Source organism: Pan paniscus, chromosome 4, assembly GCF_029289425.2.
Source record: "Pan paniscus chromosome 4, NHGRI_mPanPan1-v2.0_pri, whole genome shotgun sequence".
Taxonomy (NCBI): Eukaryota; Metazoa; Chordata; class Mammalia; order Primates; family Hominidae; genus Pan; species Pan paniscus.
The window spans coordinates 5,833,361-5,859,689 of record NC_073253.2 but is presented as its reverse complement, the minus strand read 5'-3'; the positions used below and the strand labels follow the sequence as shown (position 1 = coordinate 5,859,689).

Below are 26,329 nucleotides of genomic sequence, written 5' to 3'. Positions count from 1 at the left end.
CATCTCCAAATTTTGCTGGGGCTAATACAATTATGAACTATAGCCACATACAGTGCACAAGAGTAAAAGAAATAATTATAAGGTTCCAAACAACTGAGGTGGCAGAGTTACGAGAATGATATAATTGCTTTATTTAAAAAATCAGTATGTGCCTATGCATCACACTGAGTCGTTGATAAATGGCTTCCTAATTACCCAAGAGTCTATACAAATTGTCTTAATTCATTTGTGTTGTCACTTGCTAAAAATTGTCACCTATTGACGATGTGGGATATACTTGGGTTCATCATCTCAAAAGAAAAATGTCTCCTATTTTCTATTGACAAGACCTATAAACCAGATGTGTTGGTTTGACTGAGAAGATTATTTCCTTCTTGGTCTCCAAGAACTTGTCATCAAAGCCTACAAGGAGCATTTTAATTACATTTTAGATATATAATTTCTCTCTTACCAACCATAATTGTGACAACTTGTCAATTACATAGTTTCGCTTATGGTTTAGGTGCATGCACATTTTAGCAGAGCTTTCCCCCAAATCCAAGCCTTTGTTGTGTTTGTATATTCATATACCTGTTTTCACTTTACACAAATCAAAGGCTGGGTTGGTGTACCCAGGTCACAATCACTGAAACAGAAAAAAAAATGCCAGCGTAGATGCTTAATTTAAGAAAAGAACTCCTAAAATTAACTCTGCAACATGCCATCTCCAAGCCCAGCCCAGCCCCTGCACAGCCTTTCATTCCCTGGAGGTCTTCAGTAGGAGCAACACAATTGCCTGGAGGTGGAACTGGGATTCCAGTTATTAAAGAGAAGCAAGGCCAAGAGAAAAATCTGAAGCCTCTGACCTTACACTAGACTTTTCTGAGGTTATAATTTAAAGATGGGAGAAAAGGACAAGGAGTACAAGATACACATAATATGTGTTATACATCCCAAAGAAAGTCACGCTCCATCCAAGGACGCAGTGCCCATGACAGCCATCACCCAAGGGCCGTAATGGGGCATCTCCTGTATCCAAGGCCTGGGAAGAAGGATACAATATGAAATTGACACATTGGGCTGAAATCACTGCTGAGCCACATTTCACCATTTTTTAGATTCCAAGACCAACAACCAACATGGCCAAGGATCATGTTAATCAAACAGCTTATCTTCCCATTACAAAATGAGGAAAAAGTTAACCCAAGTTTATGTGAATTTTTAGTATTTCTATTTTTTAATATTGAAATATTTAAAATATACAAAAACAAAAAAGATAGCAAACACCTAATTAGACATTACCTTGTTACAAAATATTGAAAAGTTGACTAGTTACCATAATTATTTCAAATCTTTAAAAAATGATTTAATGCCAGCTTTTACAACTGATCTCTGATTCCATTTTTAAAAATCACTACTTTTCTGAAATTTATGTTTATCATTCCTGGCATTTAAATTTTGTATTGTATGTGTTCATGTACGTAAATAATAGAGTAGTCTTGTGTGATGTTAAATTTACATGAATGGCAAATTATTCAATGTTTTCTTTAGCAACATGTTTTTCCATTTCAATAGAACAGAAAAGCAATTTTTAAAATTATTTTTAAGAAATTCATGTAGATATATGTGGATATGATTTATTCATGTTAACTACTCCATAAAAATTCCATCACATGGGTGCATCCCAATTTTTTAGCAATTTCCCTAATGATATAAAAAAATTTAGGTTATTTCAAAACATAGAATTATTTATACTAGTATATTCACAATTTTCTAATATTTACCACCCATCTGGAATACATTCTACTGAGGATATATGTATCTATATCTCTATATATATACACATACACACAATAATATATATTCATATGTAATATGTATTATATATATTTATCAAGTAATATATGTGTGTGCATGTATATACACATACCTATGTATTTATATTTTAAATATTGTATTAGTTCATTCTCACATTTCTATAAAGAAACACATGAAACTGGGTAATTCATAAGGAAAAGGGGTTTAATTGGCTCACCGTTCCACAAGCTAAACGGGAAACATAGCAGCATGTGCTTCTGGGGAGGCCTCAGGAAACTTACAATCACGGCAGAAGGCAAAGAGGGAGAAAGGCATCTCACATGGCTGGAACAGGAGGAAGAGAGAGTGAGGGGGAGGTGCCAAACACTTTAAAACAACCAAATCTCATGAGAACTCACTCACTATCTTGACACAGTTCCAAGGGAGAAATCCGCCCCCATGATCCAATCGACTCCCACTGGGCCTCACCTCCAATATTGGGGATTACCATTTGACATGACATTTGAGCAGGGACAGAGATTCAAAGCTTATCAAATACAGATTTTATTTAGCACTTATATTTATTTATAATTGAATTTGGTTTGCTAACATTAAGATATTTAGGTCTACGGTGTTTACTGAAACTGGCCTTTACTTTTCTTGCACATACTGTCCTTGTCCAGTTTAGAGCTGGGCTATCCTAGCCTCCTAAATGTTGAGATGTTTTCCTGCTCTTTTAATGTTCTGAAATAATGTGTACATGATAGGAGTTATCTAATTTCTGAAGGTTTGGCAAAATTGCCAGTCAAGTCTTTTGTCCTTGGTACATTTTGTGAGTAGTTTTGAGAATTAATCTAGGGCTTATATTAGGTTTTGGTTTTTCCTTGTGTCAATATTGGTGATTTGTTTTAAAAAATTGCCACTGACATAGAATTTTTTCTTGATATTGGCTTATAACTTTTAAGTTCTGTTCTATCTTTAGCTATGTTTCTATTTTTATTCAATTTTAATTTATAACTGCCTTTGATTGGTTTTGCCTGAGGTTAGCCAGTGTTCAAACATTCTTTACAAAACACCAGCTACACTTGTTTCTCACCCTCTTTAAGGGTATTTATTGTAAATTTCATTAACCTCTTATCTTGTTATTGTTTTATTTCTTCCATTTAGTATGTTCCACTAATTTTTTTCTAATTCAGACTCAATGCTTGGTTCATTAATTTGTCATCTTTCTTCACTATGGATTTGAGACAATAAAGTTTCCTATAGGAATATGTTAAACTGAGTCATAAGTGTTTTAATATATAACATTTATATTATAATTTGGTTCCAAAGTTCTTAAGTTTTATTATAATTTATTTTTTGACCTATGAGGTAAATAAAAGTGTGTTAACAGCTATTTCCAATCCATGACTGTTTTTATCTGCATGTTGTTTACTGATTTTCAGTTTTTATATTACAGAGGCAAAGAATGTGTTTTCTATAATATTAAAAAGTCTTCTATATTCAGAAAAGAATAGGATTAAAAATAATCACATCATGTCTTCACAGACCTTGAAGAGCGCAGGGCAACATCAGAATTTGGTATAGTGTCAATGGAACTAACAGAACAAGCCATGTCAGGTGGTGCTCTGAGCCAGTCCCAGGACAAGACCAGGTAATCCCATCATCACTGGAAGCACTAGGAGGATGCCATCTTATAGGCAAACATTTTAAATAATTATTCTCCATGTTGTTCTTTTTTTTTTTAGTTAACATATTCAACACCTCACACAGTTACCGTTTTTTGTGTGTGGTGAAAACACTTGAAATCTACTCTCTCAGCAAATGTCAATATACAGTACATTTTATTAACTATGTCACCATGCTGTACATTAGGTCTTCAGTACTTACCTCATCGCTAAACATTTGTACTTTTTTTTCTCCCCTCCTCCTTGTTCCAGACCCCGGCAACCACCATTCTACTCTCTGCTACTGAATTCAATTTTTTTTTTTTTAGATTCCATATATAAGTGAGACATGCAGTATTTTTCTTTCTCTACCTGGTATTTCACTTAGAATAATCTCCTCACATTTCATCTGAGTTGTTATAAATGGCAAGATATCCTTTTTTAAAGCTGAATAATATTCCCTTATATATGTACACACATTCACATGTGCTCACACACACACACACACATGCATATAATACAAATATACCATATTGTCTTTATCCATTTATCTGTTGATAAACACTTAGGTTGTTTGTACCCAGAAGTGGGATTTCTATTTTACATGGTGGTTCTATTTTTATTTTACTTTGAATAATCTCCACACTGTTTTCCATAATAACTGCATCAATTCACACTCCCACAACAGCATATCAGGGTTCCTTTCCTCCATGTCCTCGCCAACACTTATCTTTCTCGATTTTTGTAATAGCCATCCTAACGCATGAGATGGTATCTCATTGTGGTTTTCTTTTGCATTTCCCTGATGATTAGTGTTGTGCATTGTTTTATATAACTGTTAGCCATTTGTATGTGTTCTTTAGAAAAATGTCAATATAGATCCTCAGCCCATTTTTAATCAGGTTTTTTTGTTTGTTTTGCTATGGAGTTTTATAAGTTTCAAACACATTTTGAATATTAATCCCTTATGGTCTATATGGTTTACAAGTGTTTCCTCCCATTCCATAGGTTGCTTTTTCATTTTGTTGATTGTTTTCTTTGCTGTACGGAGGCTTTTTTAGTTTGCTGTAGTCTCACTCATTTATTTTTACTTCTGTTGCCTGTGCTTTTGGCATCAAATCCAAAAAGTATTGCCAAGACCAACATCAAAAAGACTTTCCCCTATGTTTTCTACTGGGATTTTTATGGTTTCAGGTCTTATGTTTAAGTCTTTAATCCATTTTAAGCTTATTTTTTGTGTATGGTGTAAGAAAAGGGTCTATTCTGCATGTGGGCATTCAGTTTTTCCAACACTGCTTATTGAAGTGTCTGTCTTTTCCTATTGTGTATTCTTGGGGCCTTTGTTGAAAGTTAGTTGACTGTACATGCTTGGGTTTATTTCTGGACTCTCTATTCTGTTCCCTTGATGCATGTGTCTGGTTTTATTCCAGTACTATACTCTTTTTAATTATAGCTTTTTATACATATAAACTCCTTAAGAAACTGTTAGAGCTAATACATTCAGTAAAGTTGCAAGATATAAAATCAACATACAAAAATCAGTTGTACTTGTATAAATTAATGTTGAACTATCTGGAAAAGAAATCAAGTAAATAATCCCATTTACAGTAGCATCAGAAAGAATGGAATACCTAGGAATAAATTTAACCAAAGAGATGAAAGACCTGTATACTGAAAACTATAAAACATTGATCAAAAAAATATAGATGACACATATAAATGGAAAAATATCTCATGTTTGTAGATTAGAAGAATTAATATTGTTAAGATGCCCATACTAGCCAAAATGATCTACAGATTCAATGCAATTCTTATCAAAATTCCAACGGCATTCTTTATAGACATAGGAAAAAAAATCCTAAAATCCATATAGAACCACTAAAGACCCAGAATAGCTAAAGCAATCTTGAGGAAAAAAAGAAGGAAGCTGGAGGCATCTCACTTCCTGACTTCAGTGTTGTCCTTTTAAATAGCTCCAAGGCCAGCCAAGAAATTCTGAAATAAAATGCTTCATCACAATGCAGTTCCAATTGAGATAGTATTTATCTTCAAGTTCTAAAATTTTTGGTTATGTCCAGTGTAAACTACCCATCCATTAATAAGTAAAGCATGGTCTCCACCACATAACCAGGCAGCGGAAGGAGCCGGGCAGCGATCTGCGGGCCTCACGGGTGCTTGTGTCATGCTTGATGTTGGGACTCTTTCCCAGTATGCTGCAAGTGTTTCTGCCATGGACAGGCCCCAGGAGCTGCTCCTAAGATGGTCAAGTAGACGCCACAAAGTCACAGTCTGTGACTAAGGGAGGAGGAATCTATATTATCAGCTACTTAATAGCCAAACCAGAGCAAGGACTGTTCCTGAAAACAGAGCCCTATCCTCCCAGGAACATTGAAATCATCCTCTGGGGTAAGTCCCCTGAACTTTCTGAATTATAGTAAAACTCTCCTGCAAAAATGGGGCTCCTGGTCCTTACTGACCTATTAGGTTTGGAGGATAATATGGTATAATGAAGGAAAGGTGGCTACACGTAACAGCAGCTGATTTCCAGTCCGTTTCCTTTCTTTTTCTCGCCAAGCCTCATTCTTGGCACAAATCAGGTAGAACTATATAGCGTTCCTGGGCTGGGGTCCTGGCTTATGTCCGTAATCCCAGTACTATGGGAGGCTGAGACAGGTGGATCACTTGAAGCCAGGAGTTCAAGACCAGCCAGGGCAACACGATAAAGCCCCCGTTTCTACTAAAAATACAAAAATTAGCCAGGTGTGGTGGTACATGCCTGTCATCCCAGCTACTCGGGAGGCTGAGGCATGAGAATCTCTTGAACCCAGGAGGTGGAGGTTGTAGTGAGCTGAGATCATGCCACTGTACTCCAGCCTGGGAAACAGAGCAAGACCCTGTCAAAGAAAAAAAAAAAAGAAAAACCTGTTAAATTTAATTAAAAAAAAAAAGAAAAGAAAAACAAAGAGCATTCCTGGTCTCCACTTCAAAACAAGCACAAGAGACATGGTGAATGTTTTATCGTAAGGGGAAGAAATGAGACCTAAATATGCATAAGAGGCAGAACCTTCCATTCTAAAGAAGGGAGGGATAAGACCTGGGGTTACAACAAATGCTGAGGATCTTCTTTCCCTAAGCACAGGCATCTCTGGGTTAGACGCTGGGCAGAGCAGCACTCCTCCCTCGTAAAGCCTCACTCCGGGGTGCATGGGGCTCTCTGCTCTCTATTGTAACCCTTTTTGTCTAACGTTCATTAAATGGTGGTTCAGAAATTGGTTCTTGGGATAAGGTTAAAAACGTAAAATGTGATTGCTCCGGCTGGGTTGTATTTAGGAGGAAATGTTCTGAAAATATCTATACTTGAATTTTTAAATTTAAATTATAATTTGAGAGGCTGCCTGAGTTTAGAAGCAATGAGGCTCAGTAAGAAAATGAAAGGAAATGGACCTGAAATGAGCTGCTGTTACAGGCAGCTGCCTTTCTTTCATCATCGCATGTCATCCTCCAAGCCTAACAGGTCAGTAAGAACCAGGAGCCCCATTTTTGCAAGAGAGTTTTACTGCAATTCAGAACAATCAAGGGACACGCCCCAGGCACAGCCTAGATATGAACTCATCTGTCTGCCTCCAAAAGCCACTATTTTAGACCTACTCCCAAAATTCAGAAAGTTGGCAGCCACATCTAACTCCAGGCTGTAGAGAAATAAGACCTCCCAGGCTTCCTCTCAGCACTAAGATTCCCCGGAGGGGTGTGTAGAAAGGAGCTGCTTTACCAGCTCGCATCACTCCTGGTCCTCTCCTCCTGGCCTCCAGGCTGTTTGGCTCGCTGTGAAAACCCTGCTCGCTTTCATTTCCAATCTCCGCCAGCCTCTTGGATGCTTCTCCTCAGCTGAGAGGCTGCCTCTCTGAGAAACTAGCACCTCCTCGGTGACACCAGGGCCTCCCACGTGCAGTGGGGTTGAATGATGCCTCCTCCAAAGTCATTTCCACCTGGAAGTTCCGAATGTGCCTTTGCAGATGCAGGTAAGGCAAAGATCTGGAAGTGAGATCATCCTGGATCCGGTTGGGCCCTAAAGTCAATGGCCAGTTTTCTTAAAAGAGACAGAAAAGGAGACACACAGTCCAGGTGTGGTGGCTCAGGCCTGTAGTCCCAGCACTTTGGGAGGCCGAGGTGGGAGGATTGCTTGAGCTCAGGAGTTCAAGAGCAGCCTGGGATACAGTTGAGATGGTTTGGCTGTGTCCCCACCCAAATCTCATCTTGAATTTTAGCTCCCATAATTCCCAAGTGTTGTGGGAGGGACCTGGTGGGAGGTAATTGAATCATGGGGGTGTTGTTCCCCATACTGTTCTCATGGTAGTGAGTAAGTCTCATGAGAGCTGACGGTTTTATAAGGGGTTTCCCCTTTTGCTTGGTTTTTCATTCTCTCTTGTCTGATGCCATGTAAGATGTGCCTTTGACCTTCTGCCATGATCATGAGGCCTCTCCAGTCATGTGGAACTGTGAGTCCATTAAACCTCCTTTCCTTTGTAAACTACCCAGTCTCAGACATGTCTTTATTAGCAGCATGAGAACAGACTAATACAATAGTGAAATCCTGCCTCTACAAAAAATACGAAAGTTAGCTGGACATAGTGTTGCACATCTGTAGTCCCAGCTACTCAGAAGGCTGAGGTAGGAGGATCACCTGAGCCCGAGAGGTCAAGGCTGTAGTGAGCCATGATTGCACCACTGCACCTCCAGCCTGGGTGATGGAGACGGACCCTGTCTCCAAAAAAAACAAAGAAGATACAGAGAGGAGAACACCAGGTGACGAACACGGAAAACTGCCGGCAGGACCAGAAGGCAGGGGCGGGGCCTTGGACAGATTCCCCCTCACGCTGTCACCCCTGGTCATCTTTTACCACCTGGTCACACACAGTCTCCCCACGTCAGGGAGCTCCTGAACCCCCTAAGTTTGTCTTACCAGTGACTGTGCAGCGCACGGCACATCCTGGATGCTCAGAAAACGCCTGTCGGTGGCCACCGTCACTGGCCTGGTTTCTGCTACTTTAAACCATCCTTGCCTCTGACTTCAGACCACAATAGTAGCCTCTCCCATTTGCCATAAATAACTACACACCTGGAAGTTTGCAGAGTGTGCGGAATCCCAGTTACTCTGTCTCGACAGCTCGTGGCAGCTAATGCTCTCCTCATTCTGCAAATGGGGAATGAGAGAGGCAGTGAGGTTTTACACCCTTGTCAAAGTGTCCTGGTGCGGGGCCTGTGAGGGACTTGAGTCACATTAGCCCAATTCCTGAATAGGTCACTTCCCTTCCTCTAGTTGGAATTGAAGACAGAGTGAGTGAGTTATGTTTGTCCCCCACGCTCAATCACCTTCATTTGTCACTTTGTCTTACATGGAGCTGGGCCAAGCCTCCCTGATAGGAGGAGGCAGGGCACACTCAGGAGCTGAGGAGCCATGTCCAGCCTGAAACTGACACTGCCTCCTCTTGACACAGACTCTTGATGCCCCCACAGCTGCACCTATCTCTGCAAAGTCACCCAGACCCCCAGACCTGTGCAATTTGCCGGGTAGTAAGTCCAACCCACCTACATCACACCAGGGCATACCCCCCAAAGCCCTTCACACCAGGGAGCTGCTGCCCAGCATTCTTCCTGGTGCTCCTCATAAAATCCTTCAACTATTGAAGGCCTTTTCCTTATTGTGACTATGTCAGACTCTACCTTCTGTGTACAAATCTCAAGATGATTGATGCAACCCATTGCAGTTAAATCGATACCTTATTCACTGTTTGCACATAGTTTGCAGGGAAGCAGGCACTAAAACAAAGCATCCGCCAATATTTGTTACTGGATGAGAGCCAGAGCGGTGGACAAGTGTCTTTTAATTTTCCTTATTTATGAGTTTCCAAGGAGACCAGGCAGATTATGAAGGCCGTGTTCTGCTGAGCAGGTGCCCTCTGCCTTTCTCAGTCAGTTTACTACCGCATCACCACTCACACACCGCTCTCTGTCTCTGTTGGCTGTGAATGTGCCCTGGATGGTGCAGCTTCTGTCATGCTGTCTGGATGCCCTGGGCTCTGGTGGTGGCTCTGGTGGTGGCAGCCACCCTGTTCTCAAAGAAAAGAAGCCAAAAAGAAAAGGGTCAGGTGAGCACTCTCAAGGAGAGTCTGAGCCCCATGTGGCCTGTCAAAATGATGGTAAATACCAATAATGTTTATTAACTCTTGCATGGAAAATCCCAATCCTAGACACCAAATACAAAATCTCCATTCATCTCAAATGTGTCAGCGAGAGTCATTATTGACCTTGGTGAGCAGGAACTGGCAAACAGCTCTCAGGCCAGATTGTACCAGCTTATAAATCGCCTCACAAAGGAAGCTGACACTTGGGAAGCTGCACAGGCCAATAGACAAAGCTGTCCCTAATCTCATCTCCCACCTGAACATCAGGGCTCAATTCCAAACACCCATGGCCCTTCTGGGGCTGCCTGGATCCTGCAAACCCATCATGCCCAGAACACATCATTCTGTATGGCCTCACGTGCTTCTCAAAGTATCCAGGGATACTAGGAAACAAATGCTGGGCTGTGTGATCTGGTCTCAGAATGGGTACCTGGATTCCTCACTCTCACTACCGATCGAGGGTTGGAAACAAAACTACAGCAAATTAAAGACATCGTTACTATTTTAATGGGTTCTGCATATCTTTGGAGACCATTGACACAGTCTTTGAGTCAAACTCGTCCTGAAGATAGATACTTGGCTTGGGGTTGGAAAACAGCAGAGAAGGCGATGTTTCTCTTTAACCTTCTACAGTGTTATCTCCCCAAATGGCACCTATTTTATGCTCTTGCCTTTCAAATGCTTTTTTTATTTTCTATTTTCCCTCTTCTTCCCATGTCCTATTTAACCTGTCTTCGATAAAAGAATGTCGTTTTTAGAAAGGATCATGAGGATTAACTTCTCACTCCAGCCATTGAAAGTTTCAGATGCTTCAGGGATGGCCAAATAAATACCTCCAGCCAACCCTCTCCTGGCTTCTCCCAGCTGCCTGCCTTTGACTCCCTCCTCCTTCCTCCAGAGCTCATGAACCCTCGGGCTCCTTGCCCTGGCCTTAGGGCTCCCGACCCTCTATGAAAGGGTGACTCTCCTGAGTCACACGCTGTCCCCTGCCCTGTCATCTGGATGCCCATGAGGAGGCCAACACCAGCTTCACCCCTGCCCTGGTCTGTCCAGAGCTCATGACCCCTCGGGCTCCCTGCCCTGGCCTTAGGGATCTCCCACCCTCTATGAAAGGGTGACTCTCCTGAGTCCTGCACTGTCCCCTGCCCTGTCATCTGGATGACCATGAGGAGGCCAACACCAGCTGCACCCCTGCCCTGGTCTGTCCCCTTTCTTACCTGAATCCATGGACATTTAGAGTCATTGCTGCTTAGAGCTCAGGCCCTGGACCTCTGTGAGTAAGCCGCAGGAAGGGACCTCTGGATGAGGCATTCCCAACACCAGCTGACCGTGGCAGACTCTGACAGACCGCCTCTCATCTGCCTCCCACCCCAGCCCAAGCTACAGCACTCAGTCCTCCTCTGGTGGCCAGTGTAGACAGAAGGCACCTGCCTTTCCTGTGATCAGAGTAGGGATCTTCCTGTTTCCTTAATTTCCAGTGGTTCTGAGGGATCGTGGCAAGATAAGGGAGGTTGTTATGGGACTTTCAGCCGTGAGATTTTTGACTCTTTCCAATTGGGCATAATTCATAGGAGAGAAAACAAATACAACCCAAAGTACAAACACGGGAGAGTGTCAACGGCCCTTGCCTCTGCTCTCAAAGCATGCCTTGTGTATCTTCCTCCTGGTGCCTCTTCCCATCTTCCTTTTCCATCATGTTTGTATACATCACTCTCTCCAATTTCTTCCCCTCTAGACAGTGCCCAGGCCTCCCTTTCTCTCCTTATATCGGGGATGCTCAGCCCTGCAGAGCAGAGCCACAAACCCAAGGCCTGCAAGTACAATGCATTTTTTCCTACTGGGCTTTAACTCTGTAAATTATTTGCTCACATTTAAAATCAAGGATATAAATATTTGAATTTCCAGCTCTTCTTCATAAATTAGAATATCTGGCAACCATCTATCTGCATTCCACATGACACCAACCTGCTGGAGCCAGGGGGTGGCCACTGGGTGTGTCTGGCCCTGTGTAAAGTTTGCAATCTTCTCCTCCCACCAGAGGCAGCCTCCATGGTTTGCTAACAGTTACGGACTGGAATGATCCTGCTCCCCTCAGAAAACTCCTATGTGAAATCTAATTGCCAGTGTGATGGTATTTGGAAGCAGACTTTTGGAAGCTAATTATGTCATGGAAATGGAGATCTCATTAATGAGATTAGTACCCTTATAAAAAGAAAAAAAAGGGCCAGAGAGCTTGCTTTTTCCTTCCTCCATGTGAGGACACACTGAGAAGTCATCTGTCTATAGCCTGGAAGAGGGCCCTCACCAGAAATCAGCTATTGTGACACCCCGATCTCAGACCCTCAACTTTTTGAACCGTGAGAAATAAATTTGTTCTTTATAAGCCACCGATCTATGGTACTTTGTTACAGCAGCCCAAATGGCCTAAGACACAAATGAAATCATCAACCAACTAGCAAAGTGGTGAGCTCCTTGCAGGTAGGATCCTTCATCAAAGAGAGACTGATGAGCAGTGGAGACGCCTCTCTGAAGTGCAGACCCATGGTGGACGCCCACCAGGATTAAGGTAGGAGACCATCTGGACTTGCTTTCTGGTCACAACCCTGCTGACCAAAACATGATCTGGTCTGGACAGGATAAAGTAAAGAAACTGGTGAAAACCAGCAGATGGCCAGGGAGGTGATCCCCAACTGCTCTCATTGCTCATTAGCACAAGATATTCCCAGCAGAGCCGTGACAGTCTACAAATGCCATGGCAACAACCCAGAAGTCGCCACTCCTTTCCATGGCACCCAGAAGTTACCGCCCTTTTTCTAGAAAGATCTAAATAACTTGGACCTCAATTTGCATTTACTCACCATTTAATTTGCAGGTAATTGAAAGTGGGTTTATGTGAGTATAAATACAGTTGCCAACTGCCCAAACATTGCTCTGGGCTCAATGCCTATGAGTTCGCCCCACTCTGCACGGAGCAGCTCTGGTTCAATGAAATATTTCTGTCTAACACCACAGGCTTGCCCTTAAATTCTTTCCTGGGTGAAGCCAAGAACCATTGCAAGATTATTGCATCAGAATCTTGCAACAGAATGTTGCATCAGCATCACTTCGGACCTTATAATATTTTTGAAGCTCTACTTTAACAGGTCTGGGGTGCATTCTGGGTGCCAGGATTTTTAAGAGGTCCCTGGCTGATTCCAATGTCAGCAAGATCATGAGCCATGGCCTTAAGGATTCCTTCATTTGCTGGATAGTGGCCCATGTGCCTCTTGAATCTCTTTCTGTTTTGAAACTCCCTAATTGTCAGATTGTTTCCTTAGTCTGTTGGGCATCTCAAGAGAAAAAGAAAAGGTTAGCCTACATGGTTTTACAGAGGACTTGAGTTTCCATTTTAGTTCAAAGAAGGCTTTCTAGAAATGGACATAAATTATATTCCTTTTAGAACTTCTCTGGTTAAAAAAAAAAAGTTATCAGCAAGATAAAAGCACCAAGCTTATAGAAGTAACATTTGCATTTCAATGGCAGCACTAAATTGCTTAAGGGTGACATTTAGGAGTTAATTATTTGGTAGGGAGAACAATTTCTTATATCTTGAGCTACTGCCAAGAATGACTAGAATTTAACAAAGTTAAACAACCGGTAATAGAGGCTTAAATATAGCTTAAAAAAAGAAAAAAAAAAAAGCCATTCGTCGGACAGTGTCAATAGGCCAGTGAGTGAGGGATGAAAAGAATTAAAGGACATAACATCTCTTCAATGGCTAAGTGACAGATAAGCTTCTCTATGTGGCTTATCTTATTTACCCCCACATCACCACCAAGGGATTCTAGAATCACTCCCAAATGACAGGCAAGAAAACAAACCTTGAGAGGTTAAGTAATTAGCCCAGGGTGACATGGCCAGGAAGGGATAGAACTGAGACTGACCCTCCCAGAAGCTGGGTTTTGAACACCTGTGCCCCCTACCCGCTGAGAGATGTGAGAAGAGGGCTGGACAGGAGCCCGTGTCCCCACAAACCTAGCATGGCTCAGTCCCACCTGCTAGCCAGGGGCTGTGTCCAGAGAGATGCATGCAAAGCTGGAGCCCACGGCACCAGAGGACAGGATCTGCAGCCAGAAAACCCGCTGAGTTCACAAGACCTGTATGCTTCTCACAACCTAGAAATATTTGCTGATTTACAGTTCTAGCAACCAAAATATCGATCCCCCTGCTTTTAGCTGGTGAGGTCTCCCAGGAGAAAAGCCCATCCTGGTCACACTATACTACCCTGTCCTTGCAGGCTGCTGACAGCAGGTTCCCTACAGATGGCTTTATCTTTCTGCTTTCAGCTTCACTCTGCTCCTAGGACCAAAAGTCTGAGAGGCAGCCAGCAGCCACCACACACCACCTGGACATCCCTTGGCTGGTCCTCAAATTCCAGCCATCTGCACACCCTTCATGCATCCAAAAGCACCCTTCAGTGAGTGTGGTAATGGGACTTGGTGGCCTTCTCCCTGTCTCACCCACACTGGAACAGCTCTGCAAGCCTTGTGTCTTCAGGGTCGAAATAGCTGCCACAGGATAGTGGTACTTGTGCTAGAAGGTGTTGCTTCTTAGCATATGGCTGGTAAGCAGAATACAAAGAATTTTAGAGGACACAGTTAAGCTGCCCACAGACACTGTCTGGGTCTTTGCACAGTAATCACATTAGAAAGATGCAAGAAGCACACAATGAAAATACAATGAATGTAGGCACAGCTTGGTGACCTATTTATCCCTTGTGGTGGCAATTTAATGAAACAGACATTTGGGAATTTTCCATTTAACTGGTAGGAGCAAAATCTGTCCGTGTTAGGGTGACTTGAGTTTGGGGATGTTTGAAGCCCAGCATCTGCTTGGGCAGCTAATGGGAGATAAGGCGAAAAGGCCAGAGGAGCCGACATCATGCAAGCTCATCCACATGGACTCCCATTTTCTGACTTCTTGGTCATCTCCTCCATTTGCATGAATGGCTCTGAGAACATTCTTGAGTGGGAAAACCGGCTCTGAAAACATTATGGGGAGCTCAGTTTTCCAAAAGGGGATGGATCTTGACCCACCTTCTTACTCAGAAAACGAACAGAGTATTGGAAATCTTCCCATAGGGGCTTTTAAAAGTTTATAATGTGGATATCCTATTCAAGGTCACCAAATTCAACTTTAGGGGGGAAAAACACCATCACCATTGAAAAAGCAAAATAATATCCATGAACAATTGGCAGCTAGAGAACGGGGCAGCACCTCAGACAGTTCCAGCTTCTCATTCCTTCTCATCAACAAGGCTCCATCTGACTTCCTTCTCATCCACAAGCACTGCATTGAGGGTGACCCTGCAGCTCAGCTCTCAAGTCCACTTCTGACCAGCCCATGGCTTGTGCTTAGTCTTCATTTCACCTCTTCTCTCTGTAGTCTTTGGCATCACTCAGCACTGCCTCCCTTCTCACACAGTTCTTTCCTACTGGGTTCCCTCTACCAACTATGCTGTTGATGTGGAATTCTCAGTCTCTGCACTTCTCACTCTTCCCTTTTGTAGTTCTCATTCGTTCACATGGCTTCAACCATCCAGTTCAAACAGACAACTCTAAATCAGAAGGTCCTGGCTTGGAGCCTCTCTAATCACTGACCACCCCAATTTTATCTCCACCGATGTTGCACTATTGTCTGACTCAATAAGCTGAAAGTAGAACTTAGCATTTCCCCAATTAACTCTGCCTCCAAATATTCCTATTTCCACTCTTTTTCAGTCTCCTAATTGAAATAATTTCCTTGATAACTTTATTTCATTCTTTTTCCAGCTAATTTTTTTAGTGTTTTTTTTTAAGTCATTTCTATCTGCATTTTGTTTCTATTTGCATCACCATATTTATTCCTCATGCCTGGACTTTTGCAATTATATCCTCACTGTTTCTACCCTTATTCTCCTCCAGTTCACTTTTTTTATACTATTGCAAAAGTAATCATCATAAAACCGTTCTTTGAACAAGTTTGCCACTGCTAAACCACCAATGGCTGCTCATTGCCTATTGGATGTGTGTTATCTCTTAGCCTGATATTCACATGATATCTCCTACTGCTCTCCTAATATTTGTTATTTTATTTTCATTACTCCCTTACATTTCTTTAGTGTCTACTATATGCCAAGCACTGGGCTAAGTGCTGACCATTTACTGTTTCACTGTGTTGTGAATTATCAGGACAACCTGCAAGGGTAGATGCTAATGTTCCATTTTGTGGATGAGGGGAATGAGATATAAAAAAAAAGTAAGGAATCAATCTGCGGCTGTCTCATGCATCTGACTCCATGGTTGTGGTCTTATCCACATATGGTGACATGTCACCATCTATGTCATCAATAACTCCGTCCTTGTGGCTAAGCAAGGGTTCAATGGATCTAATATATTTAGATTAGCTACACACTCTCAACTCCAGTTAACACCAACTTTGCAACAATGCTCAGAGCAATAGCTTTGCTAAGCTCATTAAATCACCATGTCAAGATTTTCTTCTTTTAAATGCTAATTAAGTCCACTCAAGTCCCTCATATCCTGTCATTAAAGAGACTCTCGGGTAATAGACAACAGTGAGAACCGCAGCTTCGTATTTCTTTGTTAAATCAGGTACCAGCCGAGGGAGAACCCCAGGTCATGGTCAGGACCCATACTGAGCATTGTCAGAGAATGTCAAGGGCAGAGAAGGAGAACAGCCTCCAAATGCTAGAGCAGAGTGGGAAGGCCACTGAGGAGATGCTGGCTGTCAGAGAGAAAACACAAGGAACCATTTGTTTTTCATTTTTCTCTTATTCTGAACCCCAGAAAGGCAGTGGCTGAAAGAAATCAGTGGACCTTGTTGGCTCTCAGCACAAACATACATACCACCTCTTAACAAAAAGTACCTTCTAACAGTAGATTGCATGCCCTCAAAAGGACCCTCCCGCAATAGACCGCTTGTCCGCAAAAGGACCTTCCCACTATAAACTGCATATCCTCAAAAGGACCTTTCTGCAGTAGACTACATATCCTCCACCTGTTCACTGTACTTTTATTTTTTCTGTGTAACTCAGTGTCTGATCTTGGGAACTGAGAGATAATTAGTAGGCCTATGACCTAAGTTGTGCATTTACCTAATTATTTCTCTCAGTGTTACTCATCAAGGAACTCCTTGGGTGAAGAAATGCCTCCCTTCAATCGTGCAAACACAGTGAGATGCAGCCTCTACTTTTTTTTTTTTTTTTTTTGAGATGGAGTTTCACTCTTGTTGCCCAGGCTAGAGTGCAATGGCGTGACCTCTGCTCACAGCAACCTCTGCCTCCTAAGTTCAAGCAATTCTCCTGCCTCAGCCTCCCGAGTAGCTGGGATTACAGGCATGCACAGCCTCTACCTTTAAGTAACTTACTTCTAAGAAGATAACAGAATCTTTGTGATACCAAGTGATGTTGAGAAGTAATATGGGCAGGACATGGCAGGGACGATGACATGAGAGTCAGTTGGGAAGACCATAGATTAGTTTCTAGATATGTCTTCCAAGCACATTGACTACCAGGAAGGATTTGGGCATACAGATGGAATGGAAGAAGCTCTAGGTAGAAAGGGAAAACGAGCCAGATTTCAGAGGTGGCAAACCACGTGGCATGCAGAGAACAGCAGGTTGTTTAATTTGACCAGAGCATGGGGTAAGTGGAAACAAAAGGTGAGAGGAGTGGGCAGAGGAGCTGACACCTGAGGCCAGGGTGTCTGGACTTTAGTGGTCAGCTGTGAAGTGGAGACTTTTAATCATGAAGTAACATAATCAGGAATCTGATAGAATTCTCTGGCACTTGGACTTAATTAAGAAGCTGTAGATGTCATGCTTGCAAGCACAAGCTTGAAAAACAGAAAACCCAAGCACTTAGCCCAGTGCATACATTGTAATAGGCATTCAACAGCGGCATAATAATTATAAATGTAACTAGTAACCATCTGGAAGACTGGGGGCTGATTGCATTCACATTAACAGATGAGAAATTAGGGAGAGCGGGTCTGAGAAAAATAATAGATAATGCATTCTATCTTGGTGGATGAGGTTTAAGATGCTGGTGGTTGCAGACGGAAGTGTTCACTACAAAAGATAAATGCAGACCTGGAGTTGAGGAGAAAGACTGGGGCCAGAATCCAAATGAAAGATGCATCCACACAGTTGAGAGCTGACTGCGCTGGATGAAATGAGCTTTCCAAAGGCAGCAAGCACACACAGAAAGCCTCGGACAAGACCTCACCAAAAAAAAAAAAAAAAAAGAAAAATACACCTGAGAAGGATTAGTCAAGATGGATGTATTAGTCTGTTCTCACGCTGATAATAAAGACATACCCAAGACTAGATAATTTATAAAAGAAAGAGGTTGAATGGACTCACAGCTCCACATGGTTAGGGAGACCTCACAATCATGGTGGAAGGCAAGGAGGAGCAAGTCCCATCTTAAGTGGATGGCAGCAGGCAAAGAGGGAGAACTTGTGCAGGGGAACTCCTCTTTATAAAACCATCAGATCTCACGAGATTTATTCACTATCACAAGAATAACACAGAAAGACCTGCCCCCATGATTCAATTACCTCCCACGGCGTCCCTCCCACGACACATGGGAATTGTGGGAGCTACAGTTCAAGATGAGATTTGGGTGGGGACAAAGCCAAACCATATCAGTAAGGAAGAAAAACCCCCAGAGTTCAGGGAATGGAAACAAAGAATTACACAGTTGTCAAGAAGGGGCTATTGATTTCTCTACTGCCACACAGGGGTGGAGCCCCAAGAGAGCTGAGAAGGAGCCAATGCTTGCCACTTACCATAGTCCAGACCAAGCCAAAAAGAATTTGGAAACATTTATTGCTTCTATAAAGAGTACAGATAAAATAAATATGTGAGAACATAAAAAATGTAAATATTTAAAGTAATGGACAATCTCTCCTAATTGAAGGAGGCTAGAAAAATAAAAGCTTAATGCATTAAATATTCCTGAGCCAATAAATTCCTTTGACCAAAACAGTGCCCCTTACTAAGCAAAGAATATCTGTTTAATAAAAAAAAAAAAGGGCACTTTAAGGAATGGGGAGAAACTACACTTGCTAATCCCTTCTTTTGGAGTGAAATTTGCTGGAAGATTCCCAAGGTGATGAGGTGTTTGCAGAGAAGGTTTTATAAAATGATTCTACAAACTCTTTGATCCCCTTCCCAGTGCCAGCACTTCGTATCTTATTCATGTGACCACAAATTAAGGATGTGATTTTATAGCAGATGTGAAAAGGAGAGAAAAATCTATTCTTACTTTACTATCTTCATTTAAGAGCTACATTTAATGAGGATTAAACTGAAGGGGAAGCTAATTTTGCAAAATGTCTTTTGCGCTCCTATTTCCTGTACCTCATTCTACTCATTGCCACCCTCCATTCCCTCCTCTGCCCACACACGGGTTAGATCACCCCATCATGGAACCGATATAGATTAAGGCTAGCCTGTGTGGCCAGCTTAGAGAAAAGTTAGTGGTATTTCCAAACTCCGGGACCCATTAAGGTTTGGTTTGTTTGTTTGTTTGTTTATGAAGGAATAGCCTTGAGCACCTTGAATACTGCAAACTAAGTTTTAAGGAAAATAAAATGTTACCAGGATACTTTTCCAGTCTCCAGTTAGTGTTTCATGAGAAACTTGAAAAGGATTGCTAAATATCTGACTTTCCTGCATTCACATCTTTCTGTACTGTTTGACTTCTCAACAGTTAAGGAGCCATTGTCAGTGGGCAAAAAATACCAACTGCGTGGTCCAGGCAGCATTATGCTACTTCAACCCCTCTGTCCCCAGACCCATGGCACTGCCTTCTGGGGTTGCAACACAGCCTGTATGGTCCCAGCCTCTCAATCCTGAGAATCACTGGCACCCTGGGATGAAACATGCTCAAGATGTTGATAGTGTTAGAGATGTAGAGATCAACTTCAGTCCCAGTTCTTTGAGTGTGTATTTTGTCTAACATGCTCCTGTCTTCTGTCTGATGACATCACTAAACACAAATAATGTTAAAACAGAGTCTATAGTTTTACATGTAACTATGTGAACAGTATTCTCCACAACAAATGGCTCTCAGTTTCCATCGTAAACCCTCAATTTTAGAATCTGATGTTGGTTAAATTAAATAGATATTATTTTGAAAGACTGTTTTCTAACTGCAAAATAAATAGGTATTTTCACAGTAGAAAATTTGGAAAACATGACAAAACACAAAGACTAAATTTAAAATCATTTTTATTCCCATATCCAAAGAGAATCACTGCTAACGTTTTATTATTTTGTCTCCTAGTATTTACATTTCTATATAAAATGTTGTATTTTTTCAATACATATGTAGGCATACATGTACTATACCTTTGTCTAAAAATAGAATCATTCATTCATGCTTTGTTTAATTTACTGTGAGCATTTTTTCATTCAGCACAGTCAACATCACTCTAATTGCAAGTTAATGCCCCATCCCTATGGCACTCTGTCGGTAACCAGTCATCACAGCAGCAGTAATCAGATAATAGTGCTGAAGGCATCCTTTGGGGTAGACATTGTCCTCAGTACTTCACAGGCTTTGTCTCATTTAAACCTCAAAGCAACCCTGTGAAGTTGTAACTGGGGAAACCGAGGCACCAAGTGGTTACATGCCCAACATTACACAGATAATATGTGTTAGGCTTTCTCTGATTATTTTTTACCAAAGATTACACAATGACTATCTTCTTGGCCAAATATTTATGCATATCTGTGATTCTTTTTCTAGCATAACATTTTTCTAAGTGCCATGTTTATTTTAAAGACCTTTGATGTGCGTTTTCCCAAATTGTGCTCCATCTGTTTTTGCTTGTTTATTTGTTTTTGAGACAGAGTCTCGCTCTGTCGCCCAGGCTGGAGTGCAGTGGCACGATCTTGAATCACTGCAACCTCTGCCTCCCAGGTTCAAGCGATTCTTCTGCCTCAGCCTCCCGAGTAGCTGGGATTACAGGCGCCCTCCACCATGCCTGGCTAATTTTTTGTATTTTAGTAGAAACAGGTTTCACTATGTTGACCAGGCTGGTCTCGAACTCCTGACCTTTTGATCTGCCCGCCTCGGCCTCCCAAAGTGCTGGGATTAAAGGCATGAGCCACAGCACCCGGCCCTCCATCTGTTTTTTAATGGTGTGGCCTGGTGAGAGGTAGCAGGGGATACTGTCATTTTTGCTTTTACAAATCTCATTCTGTACGATGGTAAACTAATTTTCAGACAACTGGGAGCTCCCACCCAGAGAGGCATGATTCTTTCTCTTCTTGAGTTTCTCAGGGTGGGCCGAGCTGACTTCACATTGCTGCTGATAAACAGTGGGGAGTGTTTGGTAAAGCTAGGGCACTGTGCCCTCTGAAATCTGAAACTGGACCTTCATCAATACCGCATGCAAACACACTCATTTGGAAGATCCGTCAGCTCGTTCAAAGGACCTCCCCACGGAGGTCTATCAATGCCTTTGTTTGAAGACAGCCCTTGCCTCAGCATGGCTGTAGATGGAAGATATAAACCCAGATCAATATGTGAACAGACATGCAGTCTATTTTCATTCACGCTCCAGTATAGAGGCACCTTTTCAATTTATGTTCCTGCTCGCCATCTCTTTTCTTTCATTTTTCGTTTACTAGAAGCTTCCAAGTAGAAGCTTCCAAGCACAATGTGTTCCATGTTGAATTAAATCAATATCCACATTAACATCCTTTCAAAGGCTACAGCCATCAGCCAAAGTTCTCCCTTTCTGTGACCTTGCTCTACACTCAGGCCTGGATGCACTTAGCACTGACTTTGCGTTTCCTCTGCCATCACCGGGTGGGTGTCATCTCCCCAATAATCTGCAGGTTAATTAACCTTTAGGTGAAAATGTGGGATCCCTGTGACACTCGCTTCCTTCATGCTCATTATGTTCAGCCTGAAAAGCAGCAAGGAGCTGCAATAAATGCATTAATTAGGAAAATGATTAAATGCAGTTGCTTTATTACCTTGGCAGTTAATCTTCTCTGTGAGATGCCTAAAAAGTCACCCTCATCATGGGGGAGTCAGTGCAGGATAAAGGCAGCTGCACAAAGTTCTGGCCCCTCCCATCTCTCCAGAAGGTGAGAAGGGACCTCTGCCGAGCCATTGCCATAAATGCAAAGGAGGGCACCCACAGGGAGCATGCTTACCTGCTCTTTTTAGAAGGCTCTGGGCATCTGGTGACTTGCCCACAAACAGAAAGCTCAAACCACCTCACCCGTAGATGGGGATGCTTGCTCAGTGGCTGATAGGTGTCTTATGATGTTGGCATAAAAAGTTCCATGAATGGCTTGAATGAAAGTTAATAATAATATTCAGGGCTTATAGGATAGGGCAACATTTCCAAGTATAAATAAAAACATGCTTAGTTGACATATCCCTTTATCAAAGAGATGTGATTCAAGCTAAGCAATACTCTACATGGATGACTTCTGCCATTTTACTTCCTGTTTCTCACCTTGGATGGGAACTTTGGAATGGGATATACCTTGGCCAACCTGGAACATTGTCTAGGGATGAGTTAAATTGCATTCAGAGAATCAATCAGAGCACTCATCTCCTTCTTCTCTGCTTTGGATTATCCTAGTGAGCTCCTGGGATGATCTTCTTTCCCTCATTTCCCTTCAAATTCCCAAGGTGGAAACTTCCTGACACCTCCAGGCTCCCCTCTCAACCTCACAGGGATTATTCACTCCTCTCCTTGTCTCCCACCTTCCCAGGAAGTCTACTGGTACACTCTTCCCAATACATGGAAATCTATTCACTTATATGGCATGCATGCTCACATCCTCAGGACCCAAGGATGTTGCCTAGCACATAGTAGGTGCTTAAGAAATGCTTATAAAATCTAATTTAGAAGCAGAATATATAAAATATTTGGAAAGATTGGAGGAAAAAAAATGGGCTATGCTACAGTTTCTTGATGTGAAGGTAATATTAATGAAAATGTTAATATTAACTATATCTATACTAAGGCCATCTAAACCCAAGTCTCCATGGAGCACACGGCATGGAGCAAGGATATGGGGAACCAACAGCCGTTCCACATCACAGACTTAGGGCACTTCTCAGGACAGCCGTGAGTATTCTTAGTTCAACAAGGGTAAATTCTACACTGAATAACCCTTTGCCCAGCTCCCCACAAAGCCCCACCTCTTTCTGACTTTCTATTTTGTCCTCTGTATGCCTCACTGAAAAATATAATCAAATGTTATTGCAGGCAGAGTCCCAAAATCAGGGACTTGGACATTTTTCATTTTCTAAGAGGAAATAATTACAAAGTTATTGAAAACAACCCAAGGTAATTAAAAGCCTCTCTTCCCCCAATTAGTTCTAAGTATTTGCCATTGTTAGACCAATTCCAAGCCCCCCACAGCTGTTCCTTCCTGTTTTCACCAAACCCCCTTCCCATATCTAACCAGGGTTCCTGTCACATGGGGTGGGGAGCAGGGCTGATTCCAGGCTAAAAAAATAAAAGTATAGTCCATTTCTCAAGGAAATCTGTGAAAAGAACTCCAACTTCTAAAGGCTAGGCTTCCCTTTAATTAGTCTGAATGAATGGGGTACTGAGGCACTTGACTATTTTTGGAGTAATTTGTTACTCGATTTGGAGAACAATCACAAGTCCCAGAATCCCTCAATCAGCTCCTTAAAATTTCAAGTTATTTCATGCTCAGAAAGCTAATCTATGTTGTACTTCATTCTTACTCTGATGGAAATTAAAAGTGATGTCATTTCTCTCTACTGAGACCAGTCCAGCCGTTGTAGCCCCATCCCGTCCTGTTACATTTTGGGTAGGAAATGCCATGCCCTGAAAGTCAGTCTTGGCTTGCCATGGGTTAAATTGTGTCCCCTGAAAATTCATATGTGGAAGCCCTAATCCCAGTACTTCAAATGTAACTTTATTTGGAAATAGGGTCATTGCAGATATAACTGATAAAGATGAAGTCATTTTGAAGTAGGGCAGGCCCTACTTCCATAAGACCAGAATCCTTATAAAAGGGGTAAAATTTGTAGACAGATACATATAGGGAGACCCATATAAGGAGAACATCATGGGGAGATGAAGGCAGAGATCATGGTTTCTACACACCAAGGAGCACTAAGATTGTCAGCCTCACCAGACGCCAGGGAAGAGGCACCTCACAGCCTCAGAAGGAACCATCCCTGCCAACACCTTGCTCTGGGCCTTCACTGAAGACTGTCAGCATCACCAGACACCAGGGAAGAGGCACCTCACATCCTCAGAAGGAACCAGCCCTGCCAACACCTTGCTCTGGGACTTCCAGCCTCCAGAGCTGCAAGACAATACATTTCTGCTGTTTAAGCTGCCAGGCTGTGGTACTCTGTGACAGCAGTCCTAGCAAACACTTACGTGGTCCTTCCTGAGATTCCTAAACCTGGCTTCTCTTACTGATTTTGGCCCACGCTGGGCTTCCCAAAGAAGGCAGGAGACAGTCCTTGCCGCAGGTGGTTCACAGCAGGGCTAAGATGAGGAATCCCCGCAGCCTCCCTGTGGGGTTTAGACAGAAAAGGCATTGAGGGCTAGAAGCCTGGAAGGATAGAAAGACTGTGTCCTTGCCTGCCCCCTGCACAGTGATTGAGGATGGAAACCCAGGACACATGTTGGTGCAGGGCACAGAGCAGAGCCGGCTGGGGCAGCAGGCCCCGTCAATACCCAAGCTCAGCCATCCCTGCACAGCCTCACCCACCCTGACCAGGACTCCACTGGGCAGCCCGGTGCTCATGCCTCATCTCGCTTAGGAGTCCTGGCAGCTCCCACCCGCTTTGGGAAATTCAAACACCTGCGAGAGCAGAAACACAGCTCAGATCCCAGCACACCTGCCGTCAAGAGTCTCCCAAGCAGCCAGGTGGGGACGCCGCATCTGCAAAGACGGGAGGTGAGCGCAGCTGCCTGGCCACCTGGTCCCTGTGTGGCTCTGCCCTAAGGAGCAGGGTCCTGCGGCTGCCCATCTCGCATGAGAGCAGCAGCTGGGGCTTCCCCCACCTGGCAGACCCCTAAGTGGGAGCTGGACCCAGGCCAGTCCTGAAGCCATTCCGCTCTTCCTCAACAACAATCACTGTCTAACCTCCGTGGAGGTCTTCTCCTTCCTCTGGGACCCACCCATCAGCAGCCTGAGCCCCTCACGCCCATGTTTGCTATAAATTCTGAGAGCCAGAGCGTGGGAGGAGGAGGAGAAAGCACAGTGGAATCTCTCCACAGGGCAGACATCCTCCGACGCTCTGGGCCAGCAGCCAGGCTCCAGCCCGGAGGGAGAGGACTGCCCTTTGTGCCTGGATCGGGCCTCCCACTCAGAGCCAGAGTGAATTAGACCGGTATCCTCCGGATGCCTGAATCTCAGCACTCAGGCATCTCCTCAGGAAATCTTTTCACCTGGGGACCCACCACACAAGGACTGTGTCACATGGTCAGGCTGCTGGAAATAATTCAAAAGAATGTGATTTTTGAATGCATAGAAAATGTTCACAAGTGCACTTCCGCAGCCTTTGAGGGCCTCTGTGGATTCTCCAAGGAGCTGGCCTGGAGCGCCCACAGAGCTGCTGCGGGGCTGTACATCAACCTCACACAAAGGGACAGGAACCCTACAGGCCCCCGCGGGGGCACTGGCCTCCGGGTCTCTGCCGCTGCACCCAGGGCTTCACTGCCCCCTCCCTCCCGACCTCAGCTGGAAGCGCAGTGTGGGCTACGAGGCATGGAAATGAGCTTTCCTTCTCCCTTTCATCTCAGCCAATGTCACTGTGATGCTGCTCTGACGTTCTTACCTTGAGTTAACCTTGGCGCCATCTGCACAGAAGTTCCCTTAGTCTTTGTACTTCCATGTGAGGGACACCTCTGCCTCACAGTCCCCCGCCACATCTTCCTGGTATTCACACCTACGTATTTTCAACATTCGAAAATACATATGCATCATCATTTCCAAAAGAGGCATCTCACTCTTCCTAATCCCTTGCGTAAACTGACCCCTTTTGAGAGCACACCCCTGGAAAGGGGCAGAATGGGGCTGTAAATTTAGTTTGCTGTCACCTCTGCCGTCACGATGGCCTCCTGGGCTTGGCAACTGTCTGGGACTCATATGTTCTCACGCCTCGTTTTTGTTGTGGCTGCTTTTAATTATAGGCACTTCCACTAAAATAAATCACTGTTCGAAATCCCAGCCGGGAATGCAATTTTTTTCTCTGTAGCTAGACTGAGCCGAACCACATTTGGGCAAGAAAGGCAGAGGCTCCCAACGAATCCGCTACGAGGGAGTGGCCACTGCTCGCTGCCATCAGCTTTCATCTGTTCACTGGGGAGGGCGGGGGCTGGGGTTCTGGGCTGAGTCACCAGCCTCATTCTTCTGCAATTTCGCAGAAACAGGTTGCTGAAGCCCATGACGCTTGTCCATTTCAGGGGCCCAAGCCCCCCTTCACTTTGCGTGGGGCTGCCTCTCTTTTTAGAGTCGGCAGTGCCCTTCACACTTTTTCCTATGTTATCCCGCAATTAATGTCAACAAGTAAGTCTTCTTAAGACAGCGTGACCGGTGTGCAAATCAGCCACCATAACTCGTGCCTCGCCCTTCTCTCCACATCAAGCAAGACACTGTCTGAGTGGACGCGCTATGGCTCATGGGTCA

General features: G+C 43.3%; 1 long non-coding RNA gene across 2 annotated transcripts in view; it reads right to left on the bottom strand.

Moving 5' to 3' along the window:
• Positions 1 to 25,957, bottom strand: part of LOC117980202 (uncharacterized) — a 33,683-nt gene extending 7,726 nt beyond the window's left edge. The window contains exons 1-4 of one of the 2 annotated variants that reach the window (XR_004671381.2): positions 25,479 to 25,957; positions 24,070 to 24,207; positions 2,015 to 2,121; positions 20 to 1,021 (exon numbers count right to left, since the gene is read on the bottom strand). This is a non-coding gene — a long non-coding RNA (uncharacterized LOC117980202). Of the gene's footprint in view, positions 1 to 19; positions 1,022 to 2,014; positions 2,122 to 24,069; positions 24,208 to 25,478 lie in introns of those variants that run through there. The other variant, XR_004671382.2, reaches the window with a different exon arrangement.
• Between the last annotated feature and the right edge of the window lie 372 nt (positions 25,958 to 26,329).